The sequence below is a fragment of the Aphidius gifuensis genome, linkage group LG1 (genome assembly GCF_014905175.1).
Source record: "Aphidius gifuensis isolate YNYX2018 linkage group LG1, ASM1490517v1, whole genome shotgun sequence".
In the NCBI taxonomy this organism is placed as follows: domain Eukaryota; kingdom Metazoa; phylum Arthropoda; class Insecta; order Hymenoptera; family Braconidae; genus Aphidius; species Aphidius gifuensis.
The window spans coordinates 6,880,149-6,895,394 of record NC_057788.1 but is presented as its reverse complement, the minus strand read 5'-3'; the positions used below and the strand labels follow the sequence as shown (position 1 = coordinate 6,895,394).

At 27.1% G+C, this 15,246-nt stretch overlaps 1 protein-coding gene and 1 long non-coding RNA gene across 2 annotated transcripts in view; one reads left to right on the top strand and one right to left on the bottom strand.

Annotated features, from left to right (window-relative positions):
- Positions 1-641: 641 nt before the first annotated feature.
- Positions 642-1,581, bottom strand: LOC122847440. Its single transcript, XR_006373367.1, has 4 exons — positions 1,467-1,581; positions 1,062-1,128; positions 828-990; positions 642-756 (listed from the first exon to the last, which is right to left on the bottom strand). It is a non-coding gene; the product is annotated as an uncharacterized LOC122847440 (long non-coding RNA).
- Positions 1,582-3,279: 1,698 nt separating this feature from the next.
- LOC122847439 (casein kinase I-like) overlaps positions 3,280-15,246 on the top strand; it is a 155,166-nt gene continuing 143,199 nt past the window's right edge. Inside the window, exon 1 of the transcript XR_006373366.1 lies at positions 3,280-3,350. The gene's annotated coding sequence lies outside the window, so the exon portion shown is untranslated. The remainder of the gene's footprint in view (positions 3,351-15,246) is intronic.

Here is a 15,246-nt window from a genome sequence, read left to right as displayed (position 1 = left end):
ATCATCAAGTAGTCTGCTGCTATTCACATCACTTTACTTTTCACTCACTATCTGCAACAAATATTTTACAAAAAATGGTATTAATTATTATTACTTTAGATAACTAGATAATTTTCAAGGGCATATCGATAATAATAAAATAGAAGAATAATATTAATAACTATTGTTTATTTATTAATATCATATTGATGTTATTGGATATGTTAAAACTTAAAACTAATGTTTTTATTTTGATAATATCATATTGAAAACAATCAAATCGAATGTTTCAATCAAGAAATTTATTGATGATATTAAAAAGACTTGAAAAACTCACTGTGCTTTTTGAAGACTTGATGATTTGTTGCTGATGGCATTCTTCTTAGTCTTGGATACAAGAGTTGTTTTTTTTTATGAATTATTATTATCATAAATAAACACAGCACTGAAATATATTGAAATATAGTATTAAAAAATAATCCTTAACATGAGCATCAATGATATGTCCTGAAAAGTTTAGTCGTAACAGTATATAATTATTAAATACACTCAATAAAAATACTTTCTGATTCAATGATGATAACATTAAAATTACTAAATGATTTGTAATGACTCTAATTATTTTTTGAATCATTTGAGTAAAATAATCAAAACACACGTACCATCTGTTGTTGACATCATCAGTAGTTGCATCAAGTGATTCAATTGGTGCGCTACAACACTCTTTGGATATTTTTTTCTGCTTAATTATGACTAGATTGGCAGAAGCTATTGACTCTGATGAGAAAAGAAACATTAATGAATTAATTGGTACTTGATTGTAGTTAAAATAAAACAAAATAACTCACTTTATTGAAATGAATTTTCTGAATTTCAGCTCGGCTTTGTGCGTCATATGATTTATCAGTGATGTACACTTGGTTTGTTATCAGCTGGGCTTGATGAATCCATGATCAGCTAATACATAGCTTTATTATTGTCAACTAGTCATTCAATATGACAATTGATAACCTGTATTTTTTGGCAAAATATATTAGCAAGATGTCAATGAAAATATAAAATTAAACAAAATAAATATTTACCATCAGTAATGTTTTTGATTTAGACTGCATCTTGTCCATTGATAAATGAGCATCAAGGCCTTGGTACCTAAGCATTGATGTAATTAATTGATTAATTATGTCCACAACAAGAGTGATAAAAAATAATTATTGATAAATTATTTTTACGACAAACAGTCAATAAATTAATACAGAATAATTAATCTCAATTATTAAAAATATTATTGATTTTATTAACTCTATTTATTTAATTGTTAAAATGCGTAAAAAAAAAAAAAAAAAACTCGATTTTACTCCAATTTGGAGCCTCAAAATTGGGTGGCGTCCTTTGAAATTTTTCGTCAATTTAACACTCAAATTATACATTATATAATATATTTTTAGTATATATTTTTTTTGTAAATCAATCAATCCATTGTTACTTACGTTATTTTAAATAGATTGAACGACTGACTCCGCTCCAAATTATATATTTTTTTTCGATAATACGGATTGCGTCATTGCGATAGCGACTCAGCAGGAGGCACGAAAAAATGACGCAATGAGACTGAGAAAATGGCGGTATATAAATAGCTCTGACCATGTAGTTACAAGAATATCCTTATGCAATCGTTAGTGTATATTTTCGCCGCCAAGTAGCGCTAGCTGCATTTCCTTTTTTGCCGTATATTTTAATTTTTAATTTTTTCAATTATATTACAATGTATTACAATATATTACATTGTTTATTAATTAATTATAAATAATCGTTTATTAAATAATTATAAATAATTCCAAGGGGAAAAATATATTTATTAGAAATATAAAATCATTTTAGTTTATATTTAAAATATACGCGTGAATTAAATTTAATTGATGTTTTAAAAAATATAAATTGAATGTAAATTACATGTAAATGAAATTTAATTTATATTTTAAATATAAATTAGAAGGATTTTATATTTCTAATAAATCTATTTTTTCTCTTTTGAATTATTTATAATTTATTAATAAACAATATAATATATTGTAAAACATTGTAATATAATTGAATAAATTAAAAATTAAAATATACGGCAAAAAAGAAAACGCAGCTAGCGCTACTTGGCGGCGAAAATATACACTAACGTTCGCATAAGGATATTCTTGTAACTACATGGTCAACGCTATTTATTTACTTTACCGTTATTTTCTCAGTTTCATTGCGTCCTTTTTTCATGCCCGCTGAGTCGCTATCACAATGACGCAATCCGTATTATCGAAAAAAAATATATAATTTCGAGTGGAGTCAGTCAATCAATCTATTAAAAATAACGTAAGTAACAATGGATTGATTAATTTACAAAAAAAATATATACTAAAAATATATTATATAATGTATAATTTGAGTGTTAAATTGACGAATTTCAAAACACCACCGAACTCCAGAAATTGAGTAAATCGAGTTTTTACACGCATTTAACAATTAAATAAATAGAGTTAATAAAATCAATAATATTTTAATAATTGAATTATTATTCTGTTAATTTATTGACTGTTTGTCGTAAAATAATTCAATAATTATATCACTGTTGTGTTTATAATTTATCAATTAATTACATCAATGCTTAGGTACCAAGGCCTTGATGCTCATTTATCAATGGACAAGATGCAGTCTAAATAAAACATTACTGATGGTAAATATTTATTTAATTTATATTTTCATTGACATCTTGCTAATATATTTTGCCAAACAGGTTATCAGTGTCATATTGAATGACTAGTTGACAATAATAAAGCATATGTAAGCTCAGTTTGTCAGCAGCTGACCGCATGCTGATAAATCACATGACCGGCTGAAATTCAGAAAATCATTTCAAGCAAAGTGAGTTATTTTGTTTTATTTTAACTACAATCAAGTACCAATAATTCATTAATGTTTCTTTCATCGAAATCAGCTTCCAGCGTCATATGAAGCGAAAAAAATATCCAAAGAGTGGTAGTAACCACGATTGAACTACTGACAACTAACGATGATAAATGTTTTGTGTTTATTTTACTCAAATGATTCAAAAAATAATTAGAGTCATTACAAATCATTTAGTAATTTTAATGTTATCATCATTGAATCAGAAAGTATTTTTATTGACTGTATTTAATAATTATATAGTGTTACGACTAAACTTTTCAGGACATATCATTGATGCTCATGTTGAGGATTATTTCAACTATTACAGTGCTGTGTTTATTTATGATAATAATAATTCATAAAAAAAAACAACTCTTGTATCCAAGACTAAGAAGAATGCCATCAGCAACAAATCATCGAGTCGACAGTCTTCAAAAAGCACAGTGAGTTTTTCAATTTTTTTTAATATCATCAATAAATTTCTTAATTGAAATGTTCGATTTGATTCTTTTCAATATGGTATTATCAAAATAAAAACATTAAAAATTTCTCTAAAATACCAGAAATAATATTTTGAAAAAAATATAAATATATTTTTTTATAGCTAACAATTAAATACATTATCAAAAATATAATTTAATAGATTTAAAAAAAAAAAAAGTTATTATCAAGCTAATAAAATTTTTTTTTTTTTAAATCAAAAATAAAAAAATAATAAAAACAGGAGCAATAAAATGTTCCGTTGATAAAAAATTAGAAAAATAAAATAAAAAAATGAATAACAATAATAGTAAAAATAATAATAATCATAAAAGATACAACATATTATTTGAAATTGGATATATCTCGATGGCTGTGAATCGTCTCAGTTACAATTTGTGTTCGCACTTAAAAGAAACATTACCCAGACACTCAAAACCTTGATCTTCATATAATATCTCTGTCTTTCCCACGTGATATTAAAAAGAGTTTAATCGTGTGTGGTCTGCCGCATATAAAAGTTGGTTGACTTGGTTTTAAACTGACCGTATCTTGAATCGTTTGTTACCAATTCGATTGTCATACAATCGTGTGCACGCGTGCGTCTGCTCGCGACAACATGATATTTTAAAAATATAAATATAAAAAAAAATATCCAAGTAGAAGCAACAGTAATACCCGCACATAACATACTACTTAATGAAAAAAAATTTATAAATTAATCTTTAGTTTTAATTACACCGTTAAAATAGATAATAATCAAATAGCATCGTAACTAGTGAGCGTCCTCGAACTCCCTCGGTGTGTGACGCTTATTCCCTTGACTCTCAATGTATATTTTTTTTTTTTTATATATATAATCTTGTCAGACAGATTTTTTTGCTCGAGATTCGATCGGCACGGGCAACGAAGACAAGAGTCCTTGACATAAGTCGAGAGAGCAATTCTTTAGATCTGACAAATTACCATCTCGATGCTCTCAATTCATTCTATACTCATTGTGTTTTGCTCCATCAAACGTCAAAGTCATCCTTTCGATTTTTTTTTTCCTCATCTCTTGTTTCGTCATTTATTCATTCTCATTTTTTTTAAATTTTTTTTATTTCTATACCTCGTTTATAATATTATGTAATCAATTCATTTGTTTTTTTATTTATACATTTATTTTTTTTATAAGTTTAATTTGATTCATCAAGAAGAAGCTTGAATAATTTTATTTTTTTCTCTTTTAAATTTTATTTTGTTGTTTATTTTTTTACTTTTAATGCTATTCATGAAATCGTATGAATTGCTGGTGTACTCTGAGAGTGGGCAGATCATTAAGGGTCCACTTTCTGACTAGACTTTCATTGAGGTCCATATGATACTTGAATCTTTTGGAGACACATAACATGCACTCGCATGTAACACGTGAACAAACACTTAGCAACAATTATTTTTCTTCTCATATTATTTACAAATCGCCCACAATATAATTTTCAATCGAATTATAAATCTATTCAATGTCCAACACATCCAATATATTTATTGTTTAAATAAATATAAATAATAATATAACATATACAATTCTCATGAAATATATATATAGGTATTTTAAATGTCATAAAAATAATATTCACATGAATATTTAGGTCAATTTAATAATAAATTGATAAATTTTAAAATAAATGGAAACAAGAGTATGTATATATATATTATTTAAAATAATATTCACAACCAAAAGTATAAATAATGATCAGACTAAAACGGGACAACGTTAATTAGAGCCACAGCTTCCCTGTTTTATTAAGTGAAGAGGATTAAACTAGCCGGACAAAGTCCTGATTAATAGCAAAATTATTCCATTAAGCATACTTATATGTAGAATCAAAAATAAAAATAAAGAATTAAAGAAATAAAAAAAATATAATTATTATTATTTTGAATTAAAAAAATCAAGAAAAAATAATCATAATTTAAAAAAAAAAAGGTAGAGCCCCATGCTTTCATTTACATACCACATTTATGGGAATTGGTCTGTAGCGGATAATCGTTCGATTTATGCGCCCATTTCTTTGGATATTTTTTAAATAAAATATATACATATATTATTCGTTATTTTTGTATTTAAAAATATCATAACTTTCATTATAATTTTAATCGATAATGTACATTATGGAATTTTTTTATTTCAATGATTTATACTGTAGCATGTAAATAGATGTACATTTCAAAAAAAAAAAAACACACATATATACATAATGAATTAATTTAAAAAAAAAAACTTTCTAAGAATAATTTTTCAGTGTGATGATGATGATGATGATGATGATATGTCGGTAGAGTTGATATATAAAGGGTAAAGACGAGTCCAATTACTGAAACCCTCAGTGCGTTTGTAACATACGAATCAAGTATTTGCCGGCTTATTAGTAAAACCCCCCGCGTTGCAAGTAAATCGGTGACACGAAGCAGTACAAAGACTCTTTATATATTTAATGAAAAAAAAAAAATGATTAAAAATGTGATTGGAATAAAAAAAAGGGAAATTAAAATAAAGAAAAATTGAAATACAACTAAACTGTCTAGAAAATATATATATAGTATTTGCGATAAACAACAACGAGAAGAATAAACGAATGAAATAAAAGACAACAGAGCATACGGATCTATGGGACCGCTACTAGTTTTTTCTATCATTGTCGGCCTCGATCTGACGCGATAGGTCTTTTCGTTTTGCCGCTCGACTTGAAGGCGACTTCCCATTGAACTCGATATATATTTACTGTATATATTCAGTCAAACAGTTTATATGGAGGGTAAAACAAAGGGTGGTAGTGGGAGACTTATCAAACGATAAATTGTTCAAGTATATCTCGTTCTTCAATATGCCCCAAGAAGACAGTTAAATAAGTTGGTATATAAATTTTTGATTCACATTGTAAGCGATTATATATATATAAACAAACATATTATAAAAATTCAAAAGTGAATTGTTGTTTATTTATTTATTTATATATTTTTTTTTGTTATTTTAAGTATGCCTTTCTTCATGAACTTTCCAGAAAAAGACAGATAGGGAACGGTTGCTGGAGGATGATTCGGTGCTTCGTCACTGTCACTGTCTGGAAAATTAAAGACTTTGGCGGTTGAGATTTTTATACGGGGGTGTAGTGAGGTAGAGTGTAGGTAATGACTCTTCTTATTATTATTATTGTTGTTGTTAAAAAGTAGCATCACACAAATAATGGATAAGTAAAAAAAAAAAGGATAAAATTATGATTACAAGAAGGTGACCCAGATGTTGCGTCTACGGATAATTTGCTTCCGGATTTAATAATGCTTCTGTACTTTTTAACACACTATTTCATTTCAAGAATCAAAAACATGTACACACATACATTGTGATGACAAATGTTACATGACAGAAAAATAATATAAAATAAATAATAATAATAATAAATATAAATTAAATATATATACAAGTGAAATGAGAAAAATATATATAAAATTGTGAATAGAGTGTTTCATGGCACTGATTGCCCTGTTAGATATGTTGTTCATTTTGTGAAGGCCATTTACTACAGGCCATTTTGCCTTCACTCGTGTTATTTTTATATATATTTATAAATTATATTATTTATATATATAAAAATCTCATTGCGCGCATCTTACTCCATATCCTCCCTCGTATTTGCCAAGTCGCCACACTGATTTACCGTTTCGATGTCTAAACCATACGACCTCGACATCGATACCCTTTCGACTTCCACTCGAAAGCCGACAATGAGATCGATATCATGACTGATCTTTCTATATCTCATGGTGGCTATTTACTCCCTTCAATTTTCATCTTGACATGGTGTGTGCTTCTCGCGACTTATATATATATATTCCCTCATTGTCTTCGCATATACTGCATTTTTATTTTCATTTTTTATTTGTAGTGTATACATTTATGTATACACAACACACTGTGCAAACATATTATTTTTTTTTTTTTATTTATTTTCATCTTCTTTTATTCATATATAAATATATTTTTTTTATTTAATTTTTTATCATTTTATTCACCTTCGTCTTTCTTGGACTTTATATCTCGACACATGCTCGGTGGTCCCAATCACTTGGAAGCAAATTACCGTCTACGCTTTATGGATTGACAATGCGTGTTTCAAAGACATTACAGGTATCTATTATATTACGAGCGCGGACTTAATCGACATTGCAAAGTCGCAAAATATATATATATTGATACTATGAACATGTGTTGGGTGTTTGTGTGTGTGTATGAATATAAAAATTTCATGATTTAAGACATACACAACTATCTCAAGTGTTTATGTCCTCAACGAAGAAAGGTGTCAAAAGCGTTTTAGTTATCTCATTACCGAATGATAACATATTGCAACAAATTTGTTGTTAATTTTATACATTTTACAATATACAAACATACTGCTCTATAATTCTGTTGGCACTCTTCTTTTTATTTTTAAATGAAAAAATAAAATTCAAAAAATTATACCACATTCTTTGTACACACAAAGTATAAACTTTATGGATTTAATTTTTTTTTCTTTTTAATGAGAAAATAAATTGTATCTTTCTTTTTAATATTTTTTTTATTAAAAATTTGAAATTAGTCACTATGTATAAGAGAGACACAAAATTTCCACACAATTCGTATTCTTCATTACTCATTATAAATTATTCCAAGTCAATTTCTATTGTATTTTTTGCATGTATTAGATTAATTCACATGCACTTATATACTTTACGTAGGTAGACTGGTAAATGCTTACCACGATTATTCAAAAAGTGGGCGTCGAATCGAATTCATTCAATTTTACGTCTACTTTTTTTTCATCATATTCTATTATTTTAATTTTTTTATTTTATTCAACTTGATTATTTTTAAAGCTTGTATTTGTTCTTTTTTTTTTTTTATTATTTTTTATGTATATCACAACTGTTGCAAGCGAGTATAACAAACCGGCAATGTTAAAAAGAAATGTGGTAAATAAAATATATAAAAAAAAGTACAGATCTTATCATAAACCAACATGATTTTAGTGAATATTTTTTTCAAAATTTATTCAACTGATCTGCGGTGTATTTTATGACTCAATTTTCGGTTGAAATCTAGAACTTAATATAATAAAAGTTAAAAAATATATGCGGTATTTTATTGAATCAATTTGATAATAAATTGCAAGATACATATTTTATATATAAAGAAGCAAAGAAACGCGAGAGAATGCTCTCGTACGATTTGCATCTGGCGCTTGTTAACTGAACAGTGATTTTCTTGAGAGCTATGAAAAATCGATCTAACCTCTTATTTCTCTCTTGTTATTTTATTTTTTATTTGTTTTATTTTATTTTGAGTCTCTTTCTTTTTCTTTCGTTGGGTAAGTTTGCATCGAGTCAACAGGATAGCCATCTGTTGAGTTACAACACCCTGCGTTAGTCCAACCATCCTCAAGATGACAAAATGGTAATGCCTCCTGCGAACAAAGAATAGTTATTAATTCATGCTGGTGATGACATGAAAAAATAAATAAAAATAAAACAGTTTAAAAAATTATTATATCTATAGTAAATAAAAAAAAATAAAACACGATTTGAGCATCAGGTTTAAATCTTGAATAAAATCACTGATGATAGGATCATTGAAGATTATTGAGTAGGGTCCAAAAACAAGTGTCAATTGATGACCGATATTTTTTATAGTAAAAAAAAAGGACAGTTACTAAAATACTAACAGTCCCCATGATTAACATCACGCGATATTATTTTAAATTTAATCATCATCAAATTGTAATTCAAAAAGTAAACTCAGTGTGAGAAAATTATGCTATACAATTTTATATCGTGCTTTTAATCAACCTGTCTGAATATTTTGTTGATTTTAAAAGTTGTTATATTGTTAGTGGTATACTTTCTGGTACCACCAGGAGCATACACCAACTGCAGGACACAATACACAGGGTATATATTATTTATATAAATATCCTTGCAGAGCAGTGTGGCTTATCCTCGTGGTTACAGTCGTTAGAGTCTTGCACGAATAAAGGCCACGTACGTTAATTGGCTCGAGCCATTTTTGGCTCAACGAGACAAGAATTTCTATACCGTTAGTTCTGGTTCACGGATAATATACACAATACATATACACCCATATAAATATACAATATAAATATACTTGAAAAAAAAAAAAAAAAAAACACTTGGGGATGAAAATTACAGGTTATAAAATTCATTAGAGTTATAATTCAACGAAACGAAGATGCTTTAATTTTTTTTTTTTTTTTTATTATTCTTTATATTCATTTGGCTCTTTTATTTATTATTATTATTTCTTCAAAACACATATATATCTTTAGGATATTTACGGTGGTAAAATATATAATAATATGAAGATGTACGACTAGCGTTAAACGATGATTTTATACCATTGCCATCACGACGTCATTGTAAATATCTTATAGAGCATAACGATAAAGACTTGCAACTATTGGTAGTTGTAGTAGCAGCAGCAGCTACATCCTTCGAACACATAAATTCAATAATATTCGGAAGCTAGAATAATTTAAACGTCAAAATAAAAACAAACAAAAAAATATAATAAAATCATATTAAGCATGTTGTGTTATCGAAAAACTTATAAATATTAAAATATAAATGTTGTGGAAAATGCTTGCATATATATACTTGCAATAAGTCACCCATCTTATAGACACAAACATAGCTTCTACTTTTGCGTTCTTACATGTTTACTATCTCACTCGTTTACTTCGCACATATCCCGCAGTGTTCTTGCCTTGATATCTTTGATAATTTATCGTTGATCGTCGTCGTCGAATTGAGTCGTTGTGCAATGCTTCGAATACTTTTCTCCCTTCCCTTCGTAATTTTTTTTATTTTTTATTTTTTTTCTTCTCTTTCTTTCCTCTCACTGTGCAATTTATCGGTTATTGAACAAGGATGATCTGTATATATACCAGCCGGTACTTTTTATATAAAAATAAAAATAATAACACTTGGATCATAAAATTTGCTTAAAACATCAATAAAATATTCACTCTAGAAATTTTAGCAGATTAAAAATATGTATATATGTATACTAGAACTGATATTTGATATATTTTAATTTTTTTTTTTTCGACTTTATATACGAAATTAAATTTACATATTGTAATTTTTTTTTTTTCTTGATAGTCTAAATTATCGTAAAATTAACATAGACTGTAACGAAGTGATCAGTTTAATTTAACACATATTTTTATACCGCATCAAGAGCACGTGAGAATGTTTTGGATTATTTTTTTTTTATGCTAATGATTTTATTTTATTTTTAACCTATCACGGTTATATACTATTGAGTATTGATGTCTTAAATTGGGTGTGTGCAAGTCAAATAAAAATTCATGTTTCATGTTCATATAGTGTCTCTAGATATTTCAAATTGTGAAAGTAATTATGAATTGTAATTGCCATTAAATAATTTATACTATTTATTTAGTTTATTTAATTTTATTATATTTTATTGAATACATATATATATGTATGGAGTTTAACATTCATTTATTTATTTATATAAACATATTTATATTTTTTTCTTATTTTCTAAATCTAAACATGTTAATCCGTCTTTAACCTTTCGGTAAATGATCATCACGACCATGGTGATGATGAGGATGGCAAAATAAATATTATATGTATATTGTAGAAAGGACATTTTATATATATGTTGTTGCTATGATTGGAAACTTTTCTTGCTTTGCTAAATATTATGATTTGTTTGAGTAATAAACTCATCAATATAAATATCAAATTATTTTTTCTAAAATTAACTTGAAATATAATTAAAATTAATTTTTATTCAATATTATTTACATAAATTTTTAACAATGATCCATATGAATAACATGGAAAAATAAAAATTTATAATTTATAAAAATTGAATTTAAAAAAAAACCACAAATAATGCATCTATATATATAATTCTTTGAATAATAAAAACATAAGTATAAAATTGTTCGTGGGAATTTGTTGTATATACATTTCGAAGATAATACATCGACATATTCAAGAGACTTGTGGTCATATGCTGTGATTCTCTTGTGGACCAATTTTTTTTTTTTTTTCATTGACATCAATGAATACCGCTTGGGCGCCAGAGTGCTTTGCATTTGAATGCGAAAATAGTGGACAAGCTTGCGGAAGTTGTAACAACCAATAGGTATAGCCGCCGTTTTCAAATGGGGACTGTCACCCACCTTGCGTATAGGGTTATTAGATCGGTATCATTGACTACAACTGACAAGACTGTGAATTCACGCTGAGCAAACGATGCCATCCCCCTTTTATATATATACAAACATCTTGTACATTGACCAAGATTTAACTACGATTCTAGTGTTCTATTCAATTCAATTCGTTTATTTATTCATTTATTCATATGTTTATTTTTTTTTTTTTATATTTGTTATAAATTTTTTTTACCATTCAAGCTTGTTTTTTTCAAATTATTCTTCTTCTTCTTTTGCCCAATTGCTACTAATTAGTATTATTTTTTATTTTTTTTTTTCAACTTACTATACATGAATTAGACTTGGGTAAACAATATCTTTCAACATAATATAATAAATAATAGAGCTGATGAGATGATGATGATGAAAACGTATGACAAATTGTGTCGAGTGACAAAGTATTTAATTTTTGCAATTAACCTGCAGAAGGCAAAACGTGTCTGGCACATAAAGCACGTTTCACGTGAATGAATCACAGTATATAATTCTTTTATTTTTTGAACGATATATATACAATAATAAAAAATAAAAACAGTTATATTTTAGTTTTCATATTATTTTAATTATATAATTAAAATATATTTTTATTTGTCTATTTAATTGTCATCAAAATATAAATAATTCTTTTCATAAAAATTGTCCCAAGGATTTTTAATATCAGACATCTCGTGTCTTGATTGTTATCGCATTTTTTTTTTTTTTACCAAAAATCCATTAAAATCCAGCTTTCGATCGTTTTTCATTCATTTAGTTCGGAAATTTAAAAAAAAATAATATAAAATTAAAGCTTTCTGTTTATTTTTCAACATGAATTTATTTATTTTTATATTTTTGAAATAAAAATCATTGATATGAAGAAAGTGGATATATATTTTGGCCAAAAAAATTGTCTCGTATATGTTACTTTCTTATTACGTATGTGTCATCACACATTCTCCATGATTTTGTATTTTTAAATACATACTTTTCATATATAACTTCTTCTTCTTCTTCGTTTTTTTTTTTTCTTCATTTATTTTATTTATTTATTTTTTATATATTTCTTTACTTCTTTCTCGTTCTCCAACGCTTTATCGTTGGGTTATCAAAACGGCTCATTGAGGATTCTTAATTATAGCACTTTACGATCCTCCTTGAGTTCTATCGGTGGATTACGGGCGTTATTTACGGTGCGATAAAACGTTGAGCGAGGAAAAGAGAAATAAGAAGGATAAATCTCTGATTTTGCATGCTTTTTTTTATTTATTTATTTATTTTTTATTTACTAGCAATATCTGTGTATATCTTTTTAGTTGTTGGTATTCATCAGGATTATATGCCTATTGTGAAAGGAAAGTGAGATCTGATCAATTCAAATATTCAAATAAATAAAAATATTCAAAGATTTAAAAATAATATAACATCATATGTGTGTCTAAGAAAAAAACAAAAAAAATTAAATCAAAACTACAAGGGAAAAAAAAAAATGTCAACGAAAAATTTGAACTGATTATTTGCCACATCTTTACCTCGGGCGAAAATAACAAACCGTTATTATGTTAAATTGTATACAGCCATACTGAAATGCGCGACAAGAGCGAGTACCATCTTTTTTTTTTTTTTTTTATTTTTTTCTCACAAGATATTTATTCCGGCCGTACAGGTATATAATGCGACTGACTCGTAAATATCAAGAAGAGCGGAAAGTATAATCGGTGAGTTGATCAGGTGACCAGATTGACCGCGTTAGAGAGATTCGTAGTTTGGGGCTATACGACTTGTTGCGCAACAGCGACATCATTTTGACCTCCACAGGTGAAGAGGCACCATAAGGTACAAAAATAAAAAGAGATAAAAAATAAGAGGAATTTCGTGTCTCTTTATAAATATATATATAGTTACTCCATTCGTTCGATATCAGATCATTAATTTCTGAATTTAAAATACTTTTGGAATGTTTTAAAAATTTATAGTTTTTAATTTGATTTAATGGACTAAATTTTTTTAAATAATCATAAAATATACAAATTAAAAATATAATAATAATAATAATTTCATTGATTATCATCAATATGAATAAAGATATAAATTAATTTTTATAGATAACTTGTGATATATGTGAAAAAATTAAAATTAAAAAAAAGTATATATATAATTTTTTATCAACATGTTTTACAAGGATTAATGGTTCCCAGTTGGATGGTAAAATCTAGATCAATGAAAGTAGAACGAAACCTTCGAAAATATATTTATTTATCACGCAACGAATCATCTTGTCGTGTCGCTCAAGTCATTGCAAAGATTCACTGTCAAGTACTAATGTAATTAGTTATAAAAAAAATATTGCGAATCATTTGGAATCGAAAAGTATTTATATCGTTATTATATTTTGTATATGAAAAAAAAATTGCAACACATATTTTTATCAAACAAAAAAACGTGGCTTGATAAGTCAAAAATAAGCCTAATATTTTACGCATATAAACACTTTCATTCTTAAATTACGATATTATATTTTAAAAAATGAAAATTGTAAAATCATCGCGGGTGTCCTCGTGGTCATCCTTGAGTAAGGTCTTTTTCGTTGATGCAGACTTTCTGTGCACTGCCTCGTCTGTAAGGAAAATGTACTGTCCACGCTCTTGCCCTCAGCCACGTTAGATCGATCGTGAGACCGGCTCATATAAAGCCGTTCGGGTCACGAGCTCCACGAGTACTGTACCAGGTAGCAAAATTATTTTTTTTCTTCGTTCAATGTTCATCTAACAGTCATTTATCGAATTCTATATAGCTTGAATATATATATATTGGATAGTATTATAAAGAAAAAAAATAAAAACAAAACAAAATAATCGACTCTGGGGATAGGAAGCTTCTTGACTTCATCTTTATGATGACAGTATTCTCGTAATTCTGCAAAACGTCCCTCGTGTCTTCTCATTGACTTCCATAGCAGTACTAGAAATTCACAATATCGTCTTTAGACCACTCAATCTCTCGTTGGTATCTAATGCAGCTGCTAAAATGCTTTCACCATATATATACATTTTTTTTTTTTCATTTTTTCTATAGAATATAAAACGAATAAAGATGTGACTTTTTGCTATTCATATATATACCAACTAAGTATATATTCCAAGCTGCGAACCCATGAACTCTAAATGGATATTTAATAGTATTTGTTTATATGTAAATTAAAATCAAGTTATATAAGGTCGACGAAAAAAAAAAAAATTATTGATATAATTTACAAGTCTGATATTTAATTGACAATTTAAATAATCTCTTGATACTATTTTTGTAACAAAATTTTACTCTGTCTATTTAGTTTTATAATTTCTTATTGGTAAATTTGATTTAACGTTTTTTATGAAGAATAATTTCAGTGAGGTAAAATATTTGGTAGAAATAAAATTAACATAATGAGCAGAAATTTTGCAGATTTCTCTTGGCAATGGTATAACACATGTATGTGGAGATAAGAAAAAGTGAGAAAGGTTAAGGGCAATGTATGCACACCAATACAAACTGGTCTATGGTGCACGCGCAAAATCACCATTATCATTGGTTAGAGAGAGAGAGTCGT